Source organism: Stegostoma tigrinum, chromosome 6, assembly GCF_030684315.1.
Source record: "Stegostoma tigrinum isolate sSteTig4 chromosome 6, sSteTig4.hap1, whole genome shotgun sequence".
NCBI lineage: Eukaryota > Metazoa > Chordata > Chondrichthyes > Orectolobiformes > Stegostomatidae > Stegostoma > Stegostoma tigrinum.
The window spans coordinates 100,868,685-100,895,279 of NC_081359.1; the positions used below are offsets into that span (position 1 = coordinate 100,868,685).

The 26,595-nt window shown below is 45.1% G+C and overlaps 1 protein-coding gene across 1 annotated transcript in view; it reads left to right on the top strand.

The window, feature by feature from the left end:
* Positions 1-20,958: 20,958 nt before the first annotated feature.
* LOC125453365 (A-kinase anchor protein 17A-like) overlaps positions 20,959-26,595 on the top strand; it is a 34,305-nt gene continuing 28,668 nt past the window's right edge. The window contains exon 1 of the mRNA XM_048532841.2: positions 20,959-21,154. The gene's annotated coding sequence lies outside the window, so the exon portion shown is untranslated. The remainder of the gene's footprint in view (positions 21,155-26,595) is intronic.

Here is a 26,595-nt window from a genome sequence, read left to right on the forward strand (position 1 = left end):
ATGTGGGATGGGAGGAGGAACAGGAGAGATTGTGGAGTAGGATATGATCATATGTGCTCTTGATCCATAGAAAGATGTTTTAATAGAGCTTTAAACTTAGAAGTGATCGTTGAATTAAATTAGTATTATTGTCGCATGTACTCGAATGAATACACTGAAACGTTTACAAGTCACCACTTACAACATCATCTTAGGTACCGAGGAAGCTCGGTACAGATACTAAATGATTTGGTATAAAACAGAAAAAAAGAGCTTAAGAATTAAAAGGAAAAATAGAAAGTAAAAGTACTCAGTTTACAGTCCTTCCACTCCAGTCCGTGCCAGAATCTAGCCTCAAGACAGCACCAGTCTCCAGTCCATTAGGGCTTCAAAACTCAAGGCCTCACCTCCATTCCACAAGGTGCCCTCACCTACCTGTGATAGCCTCCAGCCCCTCACCTCCATTCCACAAGGGGCCCTCACCTACCTGTGACAACCTCCAGTCGCTCACCTCCAGTCCACAAGGGACCCTCACCTACCTGTGACAGCCTCCAGTCACTCACCTCCAGTCCACAAGGGACCCTCACCCACCTGTGACAACCTCCAGTCGCTCACCTCCAGTCCACAAGGGACGCTCACCTACCTGTGACAACCTCCAGTCACTCACCTCCAGTCCACAAGGGACCCTCACCTACCTGTGACAACCTCCAGTCACTCACCTGCATTCCACAAGGGGCCCTCACCTACCTGTGACAACCTCCAGTCACTCACCTGCATTCCACAAGGGGCCCTCACCTACCTGTGACAACCTCCAGTCACTCACCTGCATTCCACAAGGGGCCCTCACCTACCTGCGACAACCTCCAATCGCTCACCTCCAGTCCACAAGGAGCCTTCACCTACCTGTGACAGCCTCCAGTCGCTCACCTCCATTCCACAAGGGGCCCTCACCTACCTGCGACAACCTCCAAATGCTCACCTCCATTCCACAAAGGGCCCGCACCTACCTGTGACAGCCTCCAGTCCCTTACCTCCAGTTCGCAAGGGACCCTCACCTACCTGTGACAGCCTCCAGCCCCTCACCTCCAGTCCACAAGGGACCCTCACCTACCTGTGACAACCTCCAGTCCCTCACCTCCATTCTACAAGGGGCCCTCACCTACCTGTGACAACCTCCAGTCCCTCGCCTCCGTTCTACAAGGGACCCTCACCTACCTGCGACAACCTTCAATCCCTCACCTCCACTCCACAATGGGTCCTCGCCTTCTTTCAATGCCCTCCAGCCTCTCACCTCATAGAGTCATGGAAATATACAGCATGGAAATAGACCCTTTGGTCCAATTCGTCCATTCCAACCAGACATCCTATACAAATCTCGTCCCATTTGCCAGCATTTGGCCCATATCCCTCGAAGCCCTTCCTATTCATAAATACATCCAGATGTTTTTTAAATTTTGTAATCACACCAGCCTCCACCGCTTCCTCTGGAAGCTCATTCCATACATGCACCACCCTGTGTGTGGAAAAAGTTGCCTCTTAGGTCCCTTTTAAATCTTTTCCCTCTCACCTTAAAACTATGCCCTTTGTTGTTGGACTCTCTCACCTGAGGGAATAAACTTCGTCTATTCACTCTATGCACGCCCCTCATGATTTTACAAACCTCTTTAAATTGACCCCTCAGTGTTCAACGTTCCAGGAAAATAGCCCCAGGCTATTCAGTCTCTCCCTGTTACTCAAACCCTCCAACCCTGGCAACATCCTTGTAAATCTTTTCTGAACCCTTTCAAGTTTTGTGACATCCTTCCTATAGCAGGGAGGCAAAATTGACACAATACTCTAGAAGTGGCCGAACCAATGTCCTGTAAAGCCACAACATGACCTCCCAAGTCCTATACTCAATGAACTGGCCAATAAAGGCAAGCATACATAATGCCTTCTTCTCTAAACCGTTTACCTATGACTCCAAAGTCAATGAACTATGAAACTGCACTTGAAGGTCTCTTTGTTCAGCAACACACCCCAGGAACTTACCATTAAGTGTATAAATCCTGCCTTGGACCACCAGTCCACAACGGGACATCTTGTATGTGGGACGACATTCAGTCCCTCACCTCTTGTACACAAGGGGCCTCACTTACCCACAATCTGGCCTTGCTTCCTTGTGAAGGCCTCCAGTCTGGGGTCTCACCTCCATTACACACCAGGGGCTCACCTAAAATGTGTAACAGGATTCTGGCATAGCCACCATCGAAAGCCTGTTTGATTAAGATGCCTAATGCTTGTTTTAGGCATTAACTTGGGGACTCTGAAGCAAAGGGCCTGATGAATTTAACATTGGGACAAATATCTGTACAGCTTCACGTTCCACAGCATCGACAAACAATGTGTTACTGTTAAACAGATCTAGGTGCTATAGTTGATGTAAAAGATCCCTTTACACTATATTGAAGAACTGGGGAGTTATCACCAGTGTTCCAAACAATATTTATCCCTCAAACAACATCACGAAACAAACAGATTATCTGGTCACTGTCATGACTGGTACGAGGTCAGCCAGGTGCACCTCATAGAATATGAGTTCCCTGACTGGGGCTGTTAACCTGGCCCAATCAGGGAGCCCTGGCTGACAGATATAAACAGGGGCTCTATTCATTCTAAGAGATGGCTCTGAGTTAGCTGGTCAGTGTTATGTATGTGGAGATAAAGGGTGACTCGGTGACAGGATACCGGTCTTTGTGGAGTTACTTCAGTCCCTACCATATTGGTTGCTGGGTGTCTGACATACACAAATCAAATGCCTTAGTTCTGACACTACAACAATGATTGCACGTCAATAAATGTTTTCATTGTCTTTAGAGTGGTTAAAAACAACAGCGGTTGTGAGAAGTCATCACCTTTTCTTTTAGCAAAGTGCAGGGTTAATTAAGGAATGTGGCAGACTTTGCCTCATTGGTCTGCTCTCATCCATTTACTCTTCCTTCAGAGGAAGGCTCAGAGGAAATCTGATCAAGGTTTTCCTGATAAGTAACTTCTCCTGCTTGTGCAGGAACAAAAACGGAGAGGGCATAGGTTTAGAGTGACTTGCAAAAGAAGCAAGGATGATATGAATTAATATCTCTCAGTGAATAGCTAGGGTATGGAATGCAATGTCTGGAATGTTGCTGGACACAGATTCAGTTGAGGCATTCAAGACACCTTTGAATGAAGATAAAACTATAAATGTAACTGTATGGGAGAAAGGCAGGAAATTAGAACTAGGTAATGATTACCATTTGAAGACCCAGTTTAGCAATGCTGGGCCGAATGCCCTCCTGCTGTGTCAGACAATTCTGTGGGTTGATTCTGTGATTTTTCAGATCCTGCACAGTTCCTCCTCCATGTCAGGTGAGCTACAGACAGAAATTTGAAGCTGATACTTAAAGATGCCAAGCATTTTTTGAATGTCACTCGATTTATTCAAACCAGTTTCTAAAATTTAAAAAAATTTATAAAGAAGGGTCACTGGACCCAAAATATTAACCCTGCTTTCTCTCCACAGAGGCTGCAAGACCTGCTGAGTTTCTGATACAATTTCCATTTTTGTTGCAAATTTCCAGCAACCTCAGTTCTTTGCGTTATCTGAGATTGTATTATCCTGCTTTGCTGTGAGTTCACAGAGGATAGATATGACCAGGCACTGAGGTTAGAAACTTGAGCCTTTCCAAAGAGTACAAATCTATGTTTTGGTTTTTGTTTACAGAATGGTGAGTAGTGGCTCAGTGGTTAGCACTGCTGCCTCACAGTGCCAGGGGCCTGGGTTTGATTTCGCCCTCAGGTGACCGTCTGTGGAGTTTGTACATTTTCCTTGTGTCTGCATGGGTTTTCTCCAGTCCAAAGATGTGCAGGCTGGGTGAATTGGCAATGGTTAATGCAGGGTTATAGGGATGGGGTGGGAGAGTTGTCTGAGTAGGATGCCCTTCAGAGGGTCAGTGCAGACTTGATGGGCTGAATGGCTTCGCTCTGCACTGTCAGGATTCAATGAGAATGGCATTCAGTTCCTCAGATTTATGCTCAGCCTTTTTCAACAAGTCCTTCTGTTCCCTGCTCTCGCATATGTTCAAGTAGATCACCCTTAAAAGCACCAATACTGTTCACTTTCATTACTCATCATTGAAATTTAAATACTCTTTGGTTAAATTAGTTCTGAATCCCTGACTAGATTTATTGTTGATGATCATACAATCATGCTCCATAGTTTTATGGAATCATCTTCTCCATACCTATCCTAATGAATGCTTTTACCCATTCATTCATTGGATATGGGTGTCACTTGCTGGACCAATATTATTGCCCATCCCTCATTGCCCAGAGAGCAGTTAAGAGTCAACCACATTGCTGTGAGTCTGGAACCACATGTAGGTCAGACCAGGTAAGGATGGCAGTTTCCTTCCTTAAAGAATATTAATGAGACAGTTGGGTCTTCCCTGACAATGTTTTCATGGCCATCATTAAAATCTTTTTTCCAGAAAATTATTGAATTCAAATTTCAGGGTGGGATTCAAACCGTAGTCTCCAGGATCAGCCATGATCACAATGAATGGTGGTGTTGGCTCAAAGGGCCGAATAGCCTGCTCCTGCACCTATTGTCTATTAGAACATACATAGAACAGTACAGCACAGAACAGGCCCTTCAGCCCACGATGTTGTGCCGACCATTGATCCTCATGTATGCACCCTCAAATTTCTGTAACCATATGCATGTCTAGCAGTCTCTTAAATGTCCCCAATGACCTTGCTTCCACAACTGCTGCTGGCAACGCATTCCATGCTCTCACAACTCTCTGTGTAAAGAACCTGCCTCTGATATCCCCTCTGTACGTTCCTCCAACCAGCTTAAAACTATGACCCCTCGTGTTAGCCATTTCTGCCCTAGGAAATAGTCTCTGGCTATCAACTCTATCTATGCCTCTTATTATCTTGTATACCTCAATTAGGTCCCCTCTCCTCCTCCTCTTCTCCAATGAAAAAAGTCCGAGCTCAGTCAACCTCTCTTCATAAGATAAGCCCTCCAGTCCAGGCAGCATCCTGGGAAACCTCCTCTGAACCCTCTCCAAAGCATCCACATCTTTCCTATAATAGGGCCACCAGAACTGGACGCAGTATTCCAAGTGCGGTCTAACCAAAGTTTTATAGAGCTGCAACAAGATCTCACGACTCTTAAACTCAATCCCCCTGTTAATGAAAGACAAAACACCATATGCTTTCTTAACAACCCTGTCCACTTGGGTGGCCATTTTAAGGGATCTATGTATCTGCACACCAAGATCCCTCTGTTCCTCCACACTGCCAAGAATCCTATCCTTAATCCTGTACTCAGCTTTCAAATTCGACCTTCCAAAATGCATCACCTCACATTTACCCAGGTTGAACTCCATCTGCTACCTCTCAGCCGATCTCTGCATCCTGTCAATGTCCCGCTGCAGCCTACAACAGCCCTCTATACTGTCAACGACACCTCCAACCTTTGTGTCGTCTGCAAACTTGCTGACCCATCCTTCAATCCCCTCATCCAAGTCATTAATAAAAATTACAAACAGAAGAGGCCCAAGGACAGAGCCCTGTGGAACACCACTCACCACTGACTTCCAGGCAGAATATTTTCCTTCTACTACCACTCGCTGTCTTCTGTTGGCCAGCCAATTCTGTATCCAGACAGCTAAGTTCCCCTGTATCCCAATCCTCCTGACCTTCTGAATGAGCCTACCATGGAGAACCTTATCAAATGCCTTGCTGAAATCCATATACACCACATCCACAGCTCGACCAGCAGAGATAGTGGCAGTCTCATTTCTGCTGCTTGGGGACTCTACACAGTACTGTTAAAAGCTTTCATAAGTGAATGTGCTATAGATTTTTACACGTACATAATTATGCTATGGATCTCGGGGGTGACTTGAAGAATTATAAAAGTTTATGTTAGATGTTGGTTTCATCACACTTGGAATACCACACAGTTCTGGACTCCATGTAAGAAAACAAACGTAGATTGTGCAAAAAGATTAAGTAAAGTCACCATAGTCCCACTCACCCATCAGAAAGAGACAACTGGCAGTGAGGGTCATAATGTCTCAGGCAAGGAGTGAGAATTGAAAAGGCAGAATCTTCAAGGTAACCTAAGCCAGTGCAAGAATTGAACACACAGTGTTAGCATGACTCTACATCACAAACGATCCATCAAGCCATCTGAGTTAACTGAAATCAAGGTGCTGAAAGGGCTTATAGTGCAGTCTAGGAGAAAATACTATTAGCTTGAAGATGAAAATTCAGGAGACACTTCTATATCCTGAATGGTGAGTATTGTCTATTGATATTACTTGGGCCTCTGGATTAATAGTATAACCTAATACCACTAACCTACACACAATTTTAAATGCCCTACAAGATCATTCCTGGAACTTCCCTTCCCTTTTCAAACAGGAAGGCTGTCCAATGTCATGACAGCATGAGAAGAGGTAGATGAGACTTGTCTCATCTTGAGGAAACAGCACTGGTTCTAGAATTAAAGGTTCCCTACAAGGTGGAAAGAGGCCATTTGGCCCATTGAGTCATTACCACCCCTCCAAAGAGCATCCCACCCAGACCCACCAGCCCCATCTTATCCCTGTAGACCTGTATTTGCCATGGCTAATCCACTTAGCCTGCACATCACTGAACATTATGGAGCAGTTTAGCACGGCCAATCCACCTAGTCTGCACATTTTTAGACTGTGGCAGGAAACCGGAGCACCTGGAGGAAATCCACACAGACACAGGGAGAACGTGAAAACTCCACACAGACAGTCACCTCAGGCTAGAATTGAATCTGGGTCCCTGATGCTGTGAGGCAGCAGCCCTCACCACTGTACTGCCTCGTAAACCATCATAACTAGTAAAACCAGTAAAACTAAAATGAAAACAATTGATTTCATGGATGTAAGGAGAGTCTGACAGGTTCACACTAGCCACAAGCCAAACCAGTACTCCAATAACATTGAGGTGCAATTGGTCTGAACTAAATCTAGCATCTTATGAATAAAATGCCCCTTACCATGCAGAAGGCAAGTTTCGCTGTTGCTGAGTTAGCCTTTATATTCCTATTCGGTGAAACACAGCTGCCTGGGATTTCCGCAGGGGAATGCCCCAAATATAATTTTATTGTAAGATCAGAAGAAATCCTAGGATTTCCTCAGGGGTTTCCTGCTGATATTCTTAATGTGGAAGAATGATGTAGAAATCCTCCCCCACCCTCTTCGTCAACATCAGCAAAATACTGTGGATGCTGGAAACCTGAATTAACAGTGGAAAATTTCAGGAAAAACCAAACGTTTTCTCTTTCCAATATACGCTGCCTGATCATTTTCAGCATGTTCTGTCACTGCACTCTAGATGCAAGTCCCAGTGACAAAGGCATGAGGTGGCACCTAGTGGGGGAAAAGAGAATTGCTCTTACTGAGCTGCTCACGGTTCTTTTCAACTCGTTCCTGCAAAACCACCTTTCCTAGAAACATTAAGTATTAAATACACCAGTTGATTTACTGCACCTCCCAGTCGCGAACCATTTCAACTCCCCCTCCCATCCCTCAGACGACATGTCCGTCCTGGGCCTCCTGCAGTGCCACAATGATGCCACCCGAAGGTTGCAGGAACAGCAACTCACATTCCGCTTGGGAACCCTGCAGCCCAATGGCGTCAATGTGGACTTCACCAGCTTCAAAATCTCCCCTTCCCCCACTGCATCCCAAAACCAGCCCAATTTGTCCCCTCCCCCCAATGCATCACTAAACCAGCCCAGCACGTCCCTGCCTGCCTAACCTGTTCTTCCTCTCACTTATCCCCTCCTCCCACCTCAAGCCGCACCTCCATTCCCTACCTACTAACCTCATCCCGCCTCCTTGACCTGTCTGTGCTCCCTGGACTGACCTATCCCCTCCCTACTTCCCCACCTATACTCTCTCCACCTATCTTCTTTTCTCTCCATCTTCGGTCTGCCTCCCCCTCTCTCCCTATTTATTTCAGAACCCTCTCCCCATCCCCCTCTCTGATGAAGGGTCTAGGCCCAAAACGTCAGCTTTTGTGCTCCTGAGATGCTGCTGGGCCTGCTGTGTTCATCCAGCTTCACACTTTGTAATCTTGGATTCTCCAGCATCTTCAGTTCCCATCATCTCTGATCCCAATTTTTACAAACATCTTTTATATAGTTACAAAGTACAATCAAGGCTATGGGCAAAATGCTAGAAAGTGGGAGTGGTGTAGACTTGATGGGCAAAACGGCCTCTCCTGTGCCAGAATCAGGCTATTCAGCCTATTGAATCCACACTAGCCCTTCTGAAGGGCATCCCATCCAATCCTACCTCCTACTAGCTCCCTGGACACGATGGACAATTTAGCATGGTCAATCTTCCTAACCTGAACATCACTGGGCTGTGGGAGGAAACCGGAACACCCAGAGGAAACCTGGGCAGACGTGGGGAGAATGTGCAAACATCACACACACACTTGTCTGTGGGTGGTACTGAATCTCAGTCCCTTGGCGTTGTGAGGCAGTAGTGCTAACCACTAAGCCACTATACCATCCTGTGCTGTATGTTTGATTCTCCAGTCTATTCAAACATGCATCTCCTCACCCAGCACACAGAGTCTACCCCTTTATAAAGAAAAATTCAATTAACCTAGTCAGATCTGGTTGTCATGTCCCCAATGCAAGTGAAATTTTAACCCAGACCTTGTGACTCTGAGGTAGGGGCAGTACCACTGCCCCACAAGACTCTTCTGCACCTTTATGAAGTGGCACATCATAATGTCCATTGCCTGCATATGGCTGAAAATAATTAATATAGAATTTACAACTGTGCGTCCACATGGAAAAGTAATATTAGAATGGTTTTGGGGCGGCACGGTGGCTCAGTGGTTAACACTGCAGCCTCACAGCACCAGGGACTGGGTTCAATTCCAGCCTCGGGCAACTGTCTGTGCAGAATTTGTACATTCTCCCCGTGTCCATGTCGGTTTCCTCCGGGTGCTCCAGTTTCCTCCCACAGTCCAAAGATGTGCTGGTTAGGTGGATCAGCTATGCTAAAATTGCCTGTAGTGTTCAGGGGTGTGTGGGTTACAGGGGGATGGGTCTGGGTGGGATGGTCTGAGGTTCAGTGCAGACTTGTTGGGCCGAAGGGCCTGTTTCCACACTGTAGGGAATCTAATCTTTACAAAGGAAGATTGTAACGTCTCCTTTTCTGCCCTTCTCCTTTAGTGAAGGCATGCAAAATGAAATCCCAAAATGTGGTTTATCTTTCATAAAAACTGAAAGAACTGTGGATGCTAGAAATCAGAAACCAAAACAGAAATTGCTGGAAAAGCTCAGCAGGTCTGACAGCATCCATGGAGAGAAATCAGAGTTAACATTTCGATTCCTTTCCTCAGAACTGGCTGGATCCGAAATGCTAACTCTGATTTCTCTCCACAAACGCTGCCAGGCCTACTGAGATTTTCCAGCAATTTAAGTTTTTTTTTGTTTTTTTTAATTCATTTTTGGATTTCAAGCATCATTGGTAAGGCAGCATTTATTGCCCATCTGCCTACAAAGAACAAAGAAAATTACAGCACAGGAACAGGCCCTTCAGCCTTCCAAGCCTGCACCGACATGCTGCCCTTCACAAATAAAACCCCCTACCCTTCCAGGGGACCATATCCCTCTATTGCCATCTTATTCATGTATTTGTCAAGACATCATTTAAAAGTCACTACTGTATCAACTTCCACTACCTGCCCCAGTAGGAAGTTCCAGGTACCCACCACCCTCTGTGTAAAACACTTGCCACGTACATCACCTTTAAACCTTGCCCCCTGTACCTTAAACCCAAGGCCCCTGGTAACTGACTCGTCCACCTGGGAGAAAGCTGCTGTCATGTCTGTCCATGCTCTTCATAATCTTGTAGACCTCTATCAGGTCACCCCTCAACCTCTCTCATTCTAGTGAAAACAGCCCAGGTTTCTCCAACCTCTCCTCGTGGCTAATGCCCTCCATACCAGGCAACACCTGGTAAATCTTCTCTGTACCCTCTCCAAAGCCACTACATCCTTCTGATAATATGGCGACCAGAATTGAACACAATATTCCAAATGTGGCCTAAGGTTCTATAAAACTGCAACATTACCTGCCAATTTTTAAACTCAGTGCCCCGGCCGATGAAGTCAAGCATGCTGTATGCCTTGTTGACTGCCTTCTCCACCTCCGTTACCACTTTCAGTGACCTGTCTACCTGGTCACCCAGATCCTTCTGCCTATCAGAACTCTTATGGGTTCTGCCATTTACTGTATATCTTCCATTTGGATTAGACCTTCCAAAATGCATTACCTCACATTTTTCCAGATTAAACTCCATCTGCCATCTCTCTGCCTAAGTCACCAACTGATCGATATCCTGCTGTATTCTCTGATGGTCCTCATTGTGATCCACATTTCCACCAACATTTGTATCATCCGCTGACCTACCAGTCAGGCTAGTTACATTTTCCTCCAAATCATTTATATGTATCACAAATAGCAAAGATCCCTACACTGATCCCTGAGGAATGCCACAAGTCACAGCCCTCCATTCAGAAACACACCCTTCCATTACTACCCTTAGTCTTCTATGACCGAGCCAGTTTTTTTTTAATCCAACTTGCCAGCACATCTCTGACCCCATGCGACTTTACCTTCTGTAATAGCCTGCCATAAGGGACATTGTCAAAGGCCTTAGTGAAGTCCATGTAGACAGCATCCACTGTCCTACCCTCATCGATCATCTTTGTCACTTTCTCAAAAGCTCAATCCAGTTAGTGAGACACAACCCCCCCTTCACAAAACCATGTTACCTCTCGCTAATATGCCCAGTTATCTCCTAGTGGGAGTAAATCCTGTCTCAAAGAATCCTCTCCAATAATTTCCCTACCACTCTCATAAGGCTCACCGGCCTGTAATTAGCTGGATAAACCCTGCCACACTGCTTAAACAAAGGAAAGACATTGGCTGTTCTCCAATCCTCTGGGACCTCCCCTGGAGAGAGTGAGAATTCAAAGATTTCTCTCAAGGCCCCAGCAATTTCCTCCCTTGCCTCCCTCAGTATTCTAGGATATATCCCATCAGGCCCTGAGGACTTGTGTACCTTAATATTTTTCAAGACCCCCCAAAACCTCCTCCCTTTAGATCTCAAGATGACCCAGTAGCCAGTACAGTACACAGTGCAGTGAGGATATGTGTTGCAGGATTTTGATTCAGAGACAATGAAGGAATGGCGATACAGTTTGAGAAATGATCAATAAAGATTCCTGCAAATTTCAGAGTCCATTAGATGCTTATTTTCACACTTTAAATTTAAGGAGGCCGGAATTTTGCAATGTATTGATGTTTGGTCAGTTTTTCAATGAATTTGAAACACAAGATAGAAGCAAAGTCTCTGAGCTGAGGTACACCTGAGATTACAGCAGTGACATTGCTCAGACCTGGAGGCTGTTGTCCATTGTGCTCATTTGGTCACCGCCATATATTTTACTCGCAGGGAATTTCACAAGGGGTGCAGAAGAAAACTTTGTGGATTCACAATGCAAACATTTCAGCCGTGTCAGCAGATGAAATATGTTTACATCTCACACCTCTCTCACTTTGGAGGAGGCGACAGACTTGGTGGTATTATCACAGGACTGTTAATGTGGAGACTCAAGTAATGTCCTGGGGACCTGGGTTTGAATCCTGCCATGGAGCAAGGTGGAATATGAATCCATTTTTTTAAAAAATCTAGAATGAACAGTATAATGGTGACTGTGATTGTCAGGGAAAACCCATTTGGCTCACTGATGCCATTTTGGAAAGAAAACTGCCATCCTTACCTGGCCTGGCCTATGCATGACTCTGGATCCACAGCAATATGGTAGACTCTTAACTGCCCTCTGAGCAACAATTGCCGATCTAGGTGAAATGTCCTCAATGAATATGTGACACCACTCTCTAAAAAAAGGAAGTAGACAAAAAGCAGGTAACTATAGGCCAGTTAGCTTAACTTCGGTCATGGGGAAAATGCTTGAATCTATCATTAAGGAAGAAATAGCAAGACATCTGGGTATAAATTGTCCCATTGGGAATACCCAGCATGGGTTCATGTTTAACTAATTTGGTGGAATTCTTTGAGGACATTACTTGCATGTTGGACAATGGGGAACCTGTGGATGTGGTGTATCTGGATTTCCAGAAGGCATTTGACAAGGTGCCACACCAAAGGCTGCTACATAAGATAAAGTTGCACAATATTACAGGTAATGTATTGGCATGGATAGAGGATTGGTTGACCCAGTAGAAAGAAACAAGTAGGGGTAAATGGGTGTTTTTTTCTGGTTGGTGGTTAGTGACTAGTGGTGTGCCTCAGGGATCAGTGTTGGGATCCCAACTGTTTACAATTTACATAGATGATTTGAAGTTGGGGACTAAGAGTGGCATGAAAATTTGCAGATGACAATAAAGTGAGTGGTAGAGCAAAGGACTGAGGACACTGAAAGTCTGCAGACGGGTCTAGATAGTCTAATTGAGTGGGAAAACGTCTGGCAGATAGAGTACAATGTTGATAAGTGCGAGGTCATCCGTTTTGGTAGGAATAACAGCAAAATGGACTATGTTTTAAATGGTAAAAAATTGCAGCACACTGCTGTGCAGAGGGACTTGGGTGTCCTTGTGCATGAATCGCTAAAAGTAGGATTGCAGGTACAGCAGGTAATTAAAAAGGCAAATGGAATTTTGTCTGCCATTGCCAGAGGGATGGAGTTTAAAAACAGGGAGACTATGCTGCAGCTGAATAGGGTCCTGGTGAGGCCACACGTGGAGTACTGTGTGCAGTTTTGGTCTCCTTACTTGAGAAGAGATATACTAGCGCTGGAGGGGGTGCAGAGGAGATTCACTCAGTTGATTCCAGAGTTGAGAGGTTTGGATTATGAGGAGAGACGGAGCAGGCTGGGGTTATACTCATTGGAATTCAGAAGAATGAGGGGATATTTTATAGAAACATATAAGATTATGAAGGGAATAGATAAGGTGGAGGCAGGGAAGTTGTTTCTGCTAGCAGGTGAAACTAGAACTAGAGGGCATAGCCTCAAAATAAAGGGAAGTAGATGTAGGACTGAGGTCAGGAGGAACTTCGTCACCTAAACGGTTGTGAATCTGTGAACTTCCCTGCCCAGTGAAGTGGTTGAAGCTACCTCACTTAAGGCAAGGCGAGAAAAATTTTTGAACAGTAAAGGTATTAAGGGTTATGGTGAGTGGCGGGTAAGTAGAGCTGAATCTCAAAAAGATCAGCCACAATCTTATTAAATGGTGGGGCAGGCTTGAGGGGCCGGATGGCTACTCCTGCTCCTAGTTCTTCTATTCTTAAGTTCTAATATTTAAAAAAAAACCCTTACATCACAGTTGATTCATGGGGAAAGTTTACCAGGTTAATGCTTTGAATGGACGAGGCGAGGTGACTTATGAACAGATGTTGGAGAAGATAGTCTTGTATCCACTGGAGTTGAGAAGAGAAAGAGGCAAATTGAATGAAATATATAATTCTGAGGAACCTTCAGTGTGGATATGGACAAAATGTCCCTTCTTATGGGAGAATTAAAAATGTTTGACAAGTGGCTGTCCATTTAAATGAAAGATGGGGCGCAACTCTTTGGAACTCTCCTCCTGAAAAACCTTTGAATATTTCCCAGGCAGAGGTAGATAGATTCTTGATAAGCAAGGGGGTGAAAGTTACTGAGTGTGGTGGGAATATGGAGTTAACAGGTGAACCGTAGTCTCATTGAATGGCAAAGTAGTCTCGAGGGGTTCCCATACAGCACGAGAAGATGCTTTGGACTATAGTTGTCATGAAGATGCAGCAGATATTGTCAGTCTGAGTTAGCTGATTAAATTCAGACTGGGCTGGTAGATTCTGACTTGCAGCTGAATGTATTCTTATCTGCCTACCAAAGGCAGGTAGCAGGAACAGGAGTTGGATGATCAGCCATGATCATATTGAATGATGCGGAGGTGCCAGTGTTGGACTGGGGTGGAAAAAGTCAGAAGTCACACAACACCAGCTTAAAGTCCAACCAGTTGATTTGACATTGCAAGCTTTTGAGGCGCAGCTCCTTTGTCAGGTGAAGTGGAGTGAAGCACACATTCTTCTGCATCTATGTTCCAATGTTTCAATACAAATTGACTTTGCCTGATAACCATGAATTGTTCAGTGCACTGCTATGACATATTTAACAATATATTCGAACATTGGGCAAGGAAACTGGAAATTGTGGAAATGATGAAGAATAAGTGGCTAGTGAAATAACTCCACGGAGGTCAACATCGCATTACCAAGATACCCTTTATTTACGCATGGTGATTGGACCAGATTGACAGCCCCAATCGGAAAACTCATATTCTATGAGGACCAGAGATAGTAGGAACTGCAGATGCTGAAGAATCCGAGATAGCAAGATGTAGAGCTGGATGTACACAGCAGGCCAAGCAGCTTTCCTGCTCCTAAGATGCTGCTTGGCCTGCTATGCTCATCCAGTTGTACATCTTCTATGAGGACCAACTAGTTGACATCATTACAACCATTCCATCACTCCCCTCTAAGTCCAGGGATATAGGCCTGGTCTTCACCTGGAGTATCTCCTGGGGTGTTTCCGCATTGGGTCAAGTTTGCCTGGCTCAGCCTCAGAAAGGGGTGATGTGCCCTGGATTGTAGCCCGCCTCTTGCATCCTCTTGAATCTTGAAGGAAATTCATCATCTACTTCAGGGCATAAAGGCATTGAGGCTGTGGCATCTGCCTTGTCCATCTCAGGCTCCGATATTTCTTACAAGCTTGATGGAGGGATCAAGTTCATTATTCCAACAGTCTTTCAGCGGTTCTGAGGGGCAGGGAATGTTTTGCTGCTGCCCTGTTTGTGAGTTTGCCATTTTCATGTGGCCCACGTGCTTGTTCAGGACTGCCTCATCTAATCAAACTTTGTATGTCATGGGATCTGACCTCGCTTCGACATGCTTCTTACCCATGCAGGGCTATTTCCGTGGTTTCGTCACCAAATCTTGCCCCTGAATTAACTGTCTCTCTCGCTTACAGAAGTCTAGCGTCCAGTATTGGCGTTCTTAATGCTGCTTCACCTTCCCCACCCCCAGGTCTGGGAAGATCATATGTAGCCTGGTGCTGAGTCTTCTCCCCGTTGGCAATTCTGTTGTAGCTATCTTTGTAGTTACTTGAGGGGTGGTCCGATAATCAGACAGGAACTGGAATAGTTTGGCATCAAGTGAAGCTATATGTTGTTTCTTTAAGCCTATTTTTAAAGTTGGGACTGTTCTTTCACCAGGCCATCTGTTGATGGATGGTATGGGTTATCCTGATATGCCAAATGCCATTTAACTTTAGGAAATACTCAAATTCCCTGCTGGTAAGTGATGATCCATCGTCCATGACCAACATTTCCAGGAAGCTGTGTACTGCAAAGGAAGCTTGCGGCTTTTCCATCGCCACCTCTGTGTTTGACAAATGAACTCTAACATCCAACCACTTTTCATGGGCATTCATGACGACTAATAACATTGAGGCCATGACAGGATAGGCAGAGTCGAGCTGATATCAACCTCCATTAAAACCGGGTGACTGTTTGACAAGATACTTATTTTGATTGGTTCTGATTTGAATGTTGATAACTGTTCCAAGCCAGATGTAGTGAGCTTTCCAGGGTGAGCACCCTCCTGGATACCGGCCTGTGAGTCCTCTTATTAAATTCAGGCCTACTGGGAACTTTTGTGTTGACTCAAGTCCACATACCAACAGCGACTACAATAGCTTACTAGTCCGGACCTTGAAGAAAGTGTTTACTGTTTAGCTGAGGCTTGAGTTTGTTTTGGGGTTTTGTTGGGGACTGACCTAGGGTCCCTCAATTCAAGATATGCCTTGAGTGAGGCTATGAAATTGTCTTTATTAAAGTGGTGTTCCCCAAGCTCATTCGGCCTGGTGAGGGTGTCCACTTCAATCAGCATACCCCGTAACTCACATGCTCCACTTGCTACACTTTCTAATGACAGAGCCAGTTGTGGAGCCTGTTTAAAGTCTAATTGTGCTTCAGAAATAGGTGCTTTTGCATAGATATGTTATCAATCCCACATACCAAATGATCTCTCACATCTCACTAAGGGTTAAATCAAGGTTACATGTCTCTGCCAGTTGTCTTAACCTAGTCAAAACTCCCAAGACGGAGTCCGTTGGTTCTTGAATTGCCGAATAAAACTGGCAGCATCTTAGAATTAATACAGACGAGGGGTTATAATATTCCTTTACTAAATCCGCCAACTCTTGAAAGGTTTTACTATCTAGTGCCTTAAGAAACATTGGTCTCCTAATAACCAGTAAAGCTGCGGGTCCACAAGCTGTCATGAGAATTAGTCATTGGTTTTCATTTGCCCAAATGTCAACTGCCCAGAAAAAATAATGCATTCTTTCCAGATATTGGACCCAGTCTTCGAAGGCAGGATCGAATGAGTCAAGTATCTCAAACAATTGCACGGTGGTAAAAATGCTTATCCCACTCAAAGACGACTGCTGTAAGTGAATTTCTTCAGGAGCATATTTTATCTCTCGTCGTCACTGAAATAACTGCACAAAAGCTCGTAAACTGTCACCAGATCATAATTTATACACACATGTATATTACTTGACGCTGATCCAGCTACCTCAGGGACAGCTTTCTGAGTGAACAATACGTCTGACACTCCTGTTTCTATCTTCCAGCTGGGACTCCCTGATTGGACCAGATTAACAGCCCCAATCAGGTTAGACCTCAGAGAAAGGAATGCAGCAATTTCATAGGTAGACAGGTTCATTTTTACTACTCTGTTCATTTTATCTACTGTAGCTACTGTAATTATGATTGAACTGAACTGTATTAAAATTAACATAAAATTGTACCGAGCTGCATTGTGATTTTTTTGGAACTTCTCTGCTTTTTTTTTAGGATTTAAAACCTGTTGGCTACATGTTCTCGATAACAAAGGATCTAGGCCCGAAACGTCAGCTTTTGTGCTGCTGAGATGCTGCTTGACCTGCTGTGTTCATCCAGCTTCACACTTTGTTATTGAGAACATGTGGCCAACAGGTTTTAATTCCTAAAAAACAGCAGAGAAGTTCCAAAAAATCACAATGCAGCTCGGTACAATTTTATTTTAATTTTATTACAGTTCAGTTCAATCATAATTACAGTAGTTACAGTAGATAAAATGAGCAGAGTAGTAAAAATGAACCTGTATACCTCTGAAATTGCTGCAATCCTTTCTCTGAGGTCTAACCTGATTGGGGCTTTTAATCTGGTCCAATCAGGGAGTCCCAGCTGGAAGGTAGAAACAGGAGTGTCAGACGTACTGTTCACTCAGAAAGCTGGCTCTGAGGTAGCTGGATCAGCGTCAAGTAATATATATGTGTGTATAAATTATGATCTGATGAAAGTTTACGAGCTTTTGTGCAGTTATTTCAGTGACGACGAGAGATAAAATATGCTCCTGAAGAAATTCACTTACAGCAGTCGTCTTTGAGTGGGATAAGCATTTTTACCACCGTGCAAATGTTTGAGATGCTTGATTCATTCGATCCTGCCTTCGCAGACTGGGTCCAATATCTGGAAAGAATGCATTATTTTTTCTGGGCAGTTGACATTTGGGCAGATGAAAACCAATAAGTAATTCTCACGACAGCTTGTGGAACCGGAGATTTACTGGTTATTAGGAGACCAATGTTTCTTAAGGCACTAGATAGTAAAACCTTTCAAGAGTTGGCGGATTTAGTAAAGGAATATTATAACCCCTCGTCTGTATTAATTCTAAGATGCTGCCAGTTTTATTCGGCAATTCAAGAACCAAGGGAACCCGCCGTGGGAGTTTTGACCAGGTTAAGACAACTGGCAAAGGCATGTGATAATGGGAACTGCAGATGCTGGAGAATCCAAGATAATAAAATGTGAGGCTGGATGAACACAGCAGGCCCAGCAGCATCTCAGGAGCACAAAAGCTGACGTTTTGGGCCTAGACCCTTCATCAGAGAGGGGGATGGGGTGAGGATTCTGGAATAAATAGGGAGAGGGGGGGAGACGGACCGAAAATGGAGAGAAAAGAAGATAGGTGGAGAGGAGAGTAAAAGTGGGGAGGTAGGGAGGGGATAGGTCAGTCCAGGGAAGACGGACAGGTCAAGGAGTGGGATGAGGTTAGTAGGTAGGAGATGGAGGTGCGGCTTGGGGTGAGAGGAAGAACAGGTTAGGGAAGCAGAGACAGGTTGGACTAGTTTTGGGATGCAGTGGGTGGAGGGGAAGAGCTGGGCTGGTTGTGTGGTGCAGTGGGAGGAGGGGACGAACTGGGCTGGGTTTGGGATGCAGTGGGGGAAGGGGAGATTTTGAAGCTGGTAAAGTCCACATTGATACCATTGGGCTGCGGGGTTCCCAAGCGGAATATGAGTTGCTGTTCCTGGAACCTTCGGGCGGCATCATTGTGGCACTGCAGGAGGCCCATGATGGGCATGTCATCTAAAGAATGGGAGGGGTAGTGGAAATGGTTTGCGACTGGGAGGTGCAGTTGTTTATTGCAAACCGAGCGGAGGTGTTCTGCAAAGCGGTCCCCAAGCCTCCGCTTGGTTTCCCCAATGTAGAGGTAGCCACACAGAGTACAATGGATGCAGTATACCACATTGGCAGATGTGCAGGTGAACCTCTGCTTAATATGGATAGTCATCTTGGGGCCTGGGATAGGGGTGAGGGAGGAGGTGTGAGGGCAAGTGTAGCATTTCCTGTGGTTGCAGGGGAAGGTGCCAGGTGTGGTGGGGTTGGAGGGCAGTGTGGAGCGAACAAGGGAGTCACGGAGAGAGTGATCTCTCCAGAAAGCAGACAAGGGTGGGGATGGAAAAATGTCTTGGGTGTTGGGGTCGGATTGTAGATAGCGGAGGTGTCGGAGGATGATGCATTGTATCCGGAGGTTGGTGGGGTGGTGTGTGAGAACGAGGGGGATCCTCTTTGGGCGGTTGTGGTGGGGGCGGGGTGTGAGGGATGTGTTGTGGGAAATGCAGGAGACGCTGTCAAGGGCGTTCTCGACCACTGTGGGGGGAAAGTTGTGGTCCTTGAAGACATCTGGGATGTGCGGGAGTGGAATGCCTCATCGTGGGAGCAGATGCGGCGGAGGCGGAGGAATTGGGAATAGGGGATGGAATTTTTGCAGGAGGGTGGGTGGGAGGAGGTGTATTCTAGGTAGCTGTGGGAGTCGTTGGGCTTGAAATGGACATCAGTTACAAGCTGGTTGCCTGAGATGGAGACTGAGTGGTCCAGGAAGGTGAGGGATGTGCTGTAGTTGGCTCAGGTGAACTGAAGGTTGGGGTGGAAGGTGTTGGTGTCCTCCAACACTTCTGCCATCTACAATCCGACCCCACCACCCAAGACAATTTTCCATCCCCATCCTTGTCTGCTTTCCAGAGAGACCACTCTCTCCGTGACTCCCTTGTTCGCTCCACACTGCCCTCCAACCCCACCACACCCGGCACCTCCCCTGTAACCGCAGGAAATGCTACACTTGCCCCCACACCTCCTCCCTCACCCCTATCCCAGGCCCCAAGATGACTTTCCGTATTAAGCAGAGGTTCACCTGCACATCTGCCAATGTGGTGTACTGCATCCATTGTACTCGGTGTGGCTTCCTCTACATTGGGGAAACCAAACGGAGGCTTGGGGACCGCTTTGCAGAACACCTCCGCTCGGTTCGCAATAAACAACTGCACCTCCCAGTCGCAAACCATTTCCACTCGCCCTCCCATTCTTTAGATGACATGCCCATCATGGGCCTCCTGCAGTGCCGCAATGATGCCACCCGAAGGTTGCAGGAACAGCAACTCATATTCCGCTTGGGAACCCTGCAGCCCAATGGTATCAATGTGGACTTCACCAGCCTCAAAATCTCCCCTTCCCCCACTGCATCCCAAACCCAGCCCAGTTCGTCCCCTCCCCCCACTGCACCACACAACCAGCCCAGCTCTTCCCCTCCACCCACTGCATCCCAAAACCAGTCCAACCTGTCTCTGCCTCCCTAACCTGTTCTTCCTCTCACCCATCCCTTCCTCCCACCCCAAGCCGCACCTCCATTTCCTACCTACTACCTCATCCCACCTCCTTGACCTGTCCGCCTTCCCTGGACTGACCTATCCCCTTCCTACCTCCCCACCTATACTCTCCTCTATCCATCTTCGGTCCGCCTCCACCTCTCTCCCTATTTATTCCAGAACCCTCTCCCCATCCCCCTCTCTGATGAAGGGTCTAGGCTCGAAACGTCAGCTTTTGTGCTCCTGAGATGCTGCTGGGCTTGGCAGAGGCATGTGACCTTGATTTAATCCTTAGTGAGATGTGAGAGATCATTTGATATGTGGGATTGATGACATATCTGTGCAAAAGCACCTATTCCTGAAGCACAACTGGACTTTAAACAGTCTCTGCAACTAGCTCTGTCATTAGAAAGTGCAGCAAGTGGAGCATGTGAGTTACGGGGTATGATGAAGGGTCTAGGCCCGAAACATCAGCTTTTGTGCTCCTGAGATGCTGCTGGGCCTGCTGTGTTCATCCAGCTCCACACTTTATTATCTTGGATTCTCCAGCATCTGCAGTTCCCATTATCACGGCAACATGTTCTCATTCCCGTGGTGTCAGCACTCGGATATAATCGGTCACCCTCGTGTACTTTCGGCACCATCGTTGCCCCTCACAAAGATGGCGGCAGTGGGCAGTCAATCGTGAAGACTTGTGCGCCCGGCCTCCCGCCCCGATGAAAAGTCCCTTAAGCCGTCTATTAGTTGCCTGACAAAAACTCCGCGTGAGGTGAGACGCCGGTTGGGCGAAAACTGCGCTCTCTGGGAAGCGCCTTCCTTCAGCAACACGCGAGAGGAAGATCTCCGCGAAATAGGTTTGAGGCGTGGTGATGGCCCTGCCGGGTGGAATCATCAGGCGGGTTGGCTGGTCGGTCACAACGGTCCTTTATGAGCTGGGTCGCTGTGGTGCTGGAGGTGGTTGTTGCTGCTGGCCGGAGGCCTCTAGCAGTTTGCCGGCCCTCGGCCTAACGTTCCCCCCGCCCCCGCGCTGCAGCTTCACGAAAAGGTAGGTCGCTGAAAACCAGCTGCCCTCAAGGCCACGAACCCCTGCCTCCATATCTCGGAGCCGCCGCAGCGTTGTCTTAATTCACTAGGACATTTCTGTCCGAGTCGCAGGCTTTGATCACGTCATGTTTGTGTTTTGTATAAGAGTTTATTTTTAAATTATTCACTCGAGGGACGTTGCTGGCTGGGCCCAGCAATTACTGTTGCCTGTCTTAAGTTCTGAGGAAGGACCCGAAATGTTATAACTCAGCTTTCTCTCTCCACAGATGCTGCCAGACCTGTTGAGTTTCTCCAGCAATTCCTGCTTTTTGTTTTGTTTCTGATTTCTGGCATCTGCAGTTTTGTTTTTTTTTTAAAAACTCTTCATTGCCCGTCCCTGGTTGACTTTGATTTGTGGTGGTGGTAAGCTGCCTTCTTGAACCAATGCATCCATATGCTTGAAAGTCGACTTAAATACCTTTCGGGAGGGAATTCCAGGATTTTGACTCAGTGACACAAAAGGAACATTTCTGGTCTGGATGGTGAGTGATTTTGAAGGGGAATTTTCAGGTGGTGGTGTTCCCATGTATCTGCTGTCATTGTCTTTCCAGATGGCTGTGGGTTTATTGAGACAACAAACAGAAATTGTTGGAGAAGCTTGGGAGGTCTGGCAGCACGAGGAGAGAAGAAGGCAGAGAGATGCTGCCAGACCTGCTGAGTTTGGATGGAAAAATATGGTTTTGTTTCAGATCTCTGGCATCCACAGTTACTTGTTTTACAATATGATAGAGATTGGTTAATAGAAACCAAATGATGCAGTTTTCTAGGAGGTGCAGGAGTAGAGAGATATGGGGCAAGGAGTGGGATATATACACACAGACTTGGAGGTAAAAGCAAACTACTGCAAAGGCTAGCAATGCAAGCCAGGCAGCAGTTGTGGAAAGAGAAACAGAGTAGATGTTTCAAGTCTAGTATGATGACTCTCTTCTGAATTGAAAGGCATTGGAAAATTAGTTGAATGTGATAGCATATGTTCTTTTCAAATACACATCAATCTGACTTGGAAGTATATCACTGTTTCTCAGGTGTCAATTTGTTAAAAGTCTCTGGCAACATTGTGGATCTACCTAAAGCAAATGGACTGCAGCGGTTCAAGAAGTTCAGCTCACCACCATTTTCACTATGATAATTATGGATTGGAAAATAATATTGACTTGGTCAGCAGAATCTACATTCCCTGTATGAAATATAAGAAAATATTTCTTAGAGGTCTCTATATTGCATGGACTGGAGGCAAGTTCAAGAAAGTATCTAACCACCACCTCTGTTAAAGTGGAGATGGGCAATAAATTCTGGGCTAACCTGCTGTGTCAATATCTCAAGAACAAAATTAACTTTGAAAAAGTTGAGAAGGCTACTTAAAATGCCAAGATAATAAAATGTGAGGCTGGATGAACACAGCAGGCCAAGCAGCATCTCAGGAGCACAAAAGCTGACGTTTCGGGCCTAGACCCTTCATCAGAGAGGGTCTAGGCCCGAAACGTCAGCTTTTGTGCTCCTGAGATGCTGCTTGGCCTGCTGTGTTCATCCAGCCTCACATTTTATTATCTTGGAATCTCCAGCATCTGCAGTTCCCATTATCTCTGATACTTAAAATGCCAGCTGACTTCCCTTGACTTGATGAAAGGATTTGGGAGTAAGGGATTAATACTAAACCTTTACAAACCATTGGCCTCAGCTTGTCTTGTGTCTGTTCGACAAACCTCTGTGGATGTACATATTAAACATGGATTGTATGGTGTGTGGCAATTCACGACTACCTTTTTGGCCAATTCGGTGTGGGTAATAAATGATCGTTCAGCCAGCGAAGCCCTGTGAAAGAATATTTAAAAATTGTTCTGGTCCTCAGGTTTTATGGAAGGATGTCAGATCCATTAGAGAATGATCTGAGAAAATTTACTGGAGCAATATTGGGGATGAGGTCTTTAAATTATGCAGAAGGAATGAAGAAGCTTGTGTTGCTCTCTTTAATGCCCAGAAGTATAAGTGGAGGTTCAGTAGAGGGTTTCAAAATTGAGGAATTTTGATTGATTTAGATATAGGGAACCATAGGAAGGTTGAGAACCAGAAGAGGTACTGATTATGTATGTTTGTAAGTGACAGTTGGCAAAAAAAGATGAGTTCTTTACATGGTGTGTGGTGATCATCTGCAAGACACTGCCTGTCAGTAATGAAAGGATATTTAATAGTAGCTTTGAACAAGGAGTTGGCATTGGATGTGTGCTTGAAATCAAGAAAAATTGAACTGATATGAGCAAAGAGCAAGGGAGTTCAATTAATTGGCTTTTTCAAAGAGCCAAGTTTTGCCCTTCTATGCTGTATGATTCCATGGTTCAAATACGATGCTGAAGTTATTCATACCTTTATTAATCTACATGTGCTAAATTGTTGATAATGTACCATTTTTATTTGGATGCCACCAACATCTGATGCAGTTCCACCTGCAGCTGCAGAAATCTGCTATTTTAGGTGGAACTTCAAAAAGTTGTCAACCCTCACCCATGGCTCCAATCTCCCAAGTACATTAACAGGAAAGTTTCTGAGTACTCACACCAGAGGCAAAGCTCAAGAGCATCCACTAATGTATTGCTAAATGACAATGTTAAGTATTTTTAAGGATCTGTCGTGTGTGATCCACAGTATTGCCTCTGAGGCAAACTTGTAATGTTGAGAGTATTAAACCAAAATTTACCATTGTATTTTTCTGTTAGAAAATAGAAAAGATCCATTTAACTTTGCTCATCTCTTTAAGGTCAGAATGTCTTGCTAATTGACATGAATGCAGTTCAAGATCATTCAATTTACTAACTGTATGGGCAGATTGGATTTCATTTTAATGAGATTTCCTTTTCTCTGGTGATTGACTAATCCCTATCCATTAACTAATCTTGAGAATGGCATATGAAGCCCAGTCTGTTTTTCCATGGGAGAGGAGAGTGAAAAGCAAATGACATTGAACACTTTGACGGAGGTTGAGAATAGCATTTTAGAATAAATTGGTGTCACTTGTGCTTTGACCTTCATAATATATTTACAACTGTTAAAGTAGTGGTATTTTAATTAATGGTATTTACTGCATCAGTGAAAGGAGATTTGCATTTATATGGGCCTTTTCATGATCATGGGCCATTCCAAAGTTTTTTATAATGTAATCTCATTGTAATGCAGGAAGCATTGTTGCCTATTAATGCTTGCTGTTGATTTTTGTTTGGGTTTGTGATCACTGGTACCTAAGGAAGGAAGTCAAATATTTATTGCACTCTTCTGATGGATTGAGAAGCAGCTTAATTAGCCATTAGTTAATTAAGCAAAGAAAGGACCCATGAAAAATAACCAGTGCGGGAACTATTCTGTAGAATGGAGGAGCAGAGGCAGTGCTCCCCACCCTTTTGTGGTGGTCTTTGGTGGTCTTGGTACCCAATATTCTTCACACTTCCTTGTTACTGATGTTGCAGAACTCCTGATCTTACCCCAGTGAGGTGGTGTGCCTGTCTCCCTACTAATAAACCTTACTTTTGCAGCCTGCGCATAAATGCTGTGTCAGTCACCTGTCTGACCCCTCTTGGACGGCAGCCACTCATGTCAAGATGACTGTTGTCCCCTTGCTGCTTCCATTTGAAGGTGAGTTTTCATTCCTTCTAATCACAAAATCATCTTATTTTTTGATATACTTCTTGGGTATTGGAGTAGAGTGAAGCACAAGTCCAAGACCTTGCTAATCCGTATGACCTTTCCTCTGGTTTAATGGAGTGATTTGTTCACGTTTTCAGAAGGCGAGTTACTAACGTGACACTGTCAGATGAGGTCCCAATGCTCGCAGGAAATAGAAATATCAAATGCTGAGTTAAAACGTTTAAGAGGGCTCCCAATTTTCAACAGCAAACTGCCTCCAGCAGCAATGCCATAACGACTGAGTAATTTGCTTTTTGTGATTGAGGGGTCACGATCGTGGTGATAACTCCTGCTGCTCTTTGCATTGCTGCCCTGAGATCACTTGCATCTACCAGAGAAGGCAGACTTGACCTTGTCTTAACATCTCATCGAGACATTGGCCTCTTCTGACCTTGATCAGCCATGATCGTATGAAATGATGCTGCAGGCTCGAGGAGCTAAATAGCTGACTTCTCCTATTCTTGCGCTGCACTCCTTCGGTCCTCCACTGAAGTACTGGATTTCTTTGTTGAACTCAAGCCATGGAGTGGGTTTTAACCCCACAGTAGGAATAAGGAATAATAATAGGCCAATTTGCACTGAGCTTTCTCTGCCCTTCAGTATGTTCATGACTGATCTGACTTTAACCTCAACTCCACGTTCCCTCAAGAATCTATTCATGTCTGCCTTTAAAAATGTTTAAAGATTCTGCATCCACTACATTTTGAGGAAGGAAATTCCAAATAATCTCAAATGTTGGTCAGAAAGAAAGGCCTCTGTCTTAAATGGGCGTCCCCTTCACTCTAGATTGTCTCGCAAGTGGACATCCATTCAAAACCTACCTGGTCAAGTCCCCTCAGGATATTTTGTTTTAAGCAAGTCACCTCTGATGCCTCTAAACTCCAGAGGATACAGCCCTAAACTCTCCTAGACAACACCTTCCAAACCCATGACCACTTCCACCTAGAAGGACAAGGACTGTAGATACATGAAGCACCACCAGCTGCAAGCTCCACTTCCAGCCTCTCCTCATCCTGACTTGGAAATGTATTGCCATTTCATCAGTGTTGCTGGGTCAGAATCCTAGAATTCCCTCCCTTAGGGCATCGTAGGTCAACCAACGGCATGTGGATTGCAGTGGCTCACAAAGGAAGCTCACCATCGCCTCAAGGGCACCTTGGAATAGACAATTAATTTTCATTTTATTGTCACATGTCCATCTAGCAATCTGCCTCTCGCTCTGCACCACCTCTATGGCTGTAACACTGTATTTTGGACTCTGTTCTGCAACTCTGATGCACTTTATATAGTACGACCTGCCTGTAAAGCATGCAAAACAGCACTTTTCATTGTATCTTGGTAGATGTGACAATCAATCAATAAATCAAAGTTCACGTCCCATGAGTAAATATATATTTGAAGCTGAGAAGTGTATGCGCAGTTATATGAGGAATTAAAGAAGGGGCAATCAGCTTCTGTGCTGGTGTAGAGAACGGCATTCTCTCTGGTGTTTTTAGTATTATATTGGGATGCTGTTGAGATTAATGAGACTATTTTTACTGTGTTTCAAAATATTTAATTGTGTGTTATTTGTAAAAAAAAATATGAATAATTTAGTTTATTCTATTTTATCCTAACTTCTGTTTTGTTGCTAAGTCAGAATCTGCCACATTGCTTCGGTGAAAAAACATCTTGTTAAAACTGAAAAAAAACAAAATATGATCTACCAAGTGAGATTTCAGTCTAGGATCT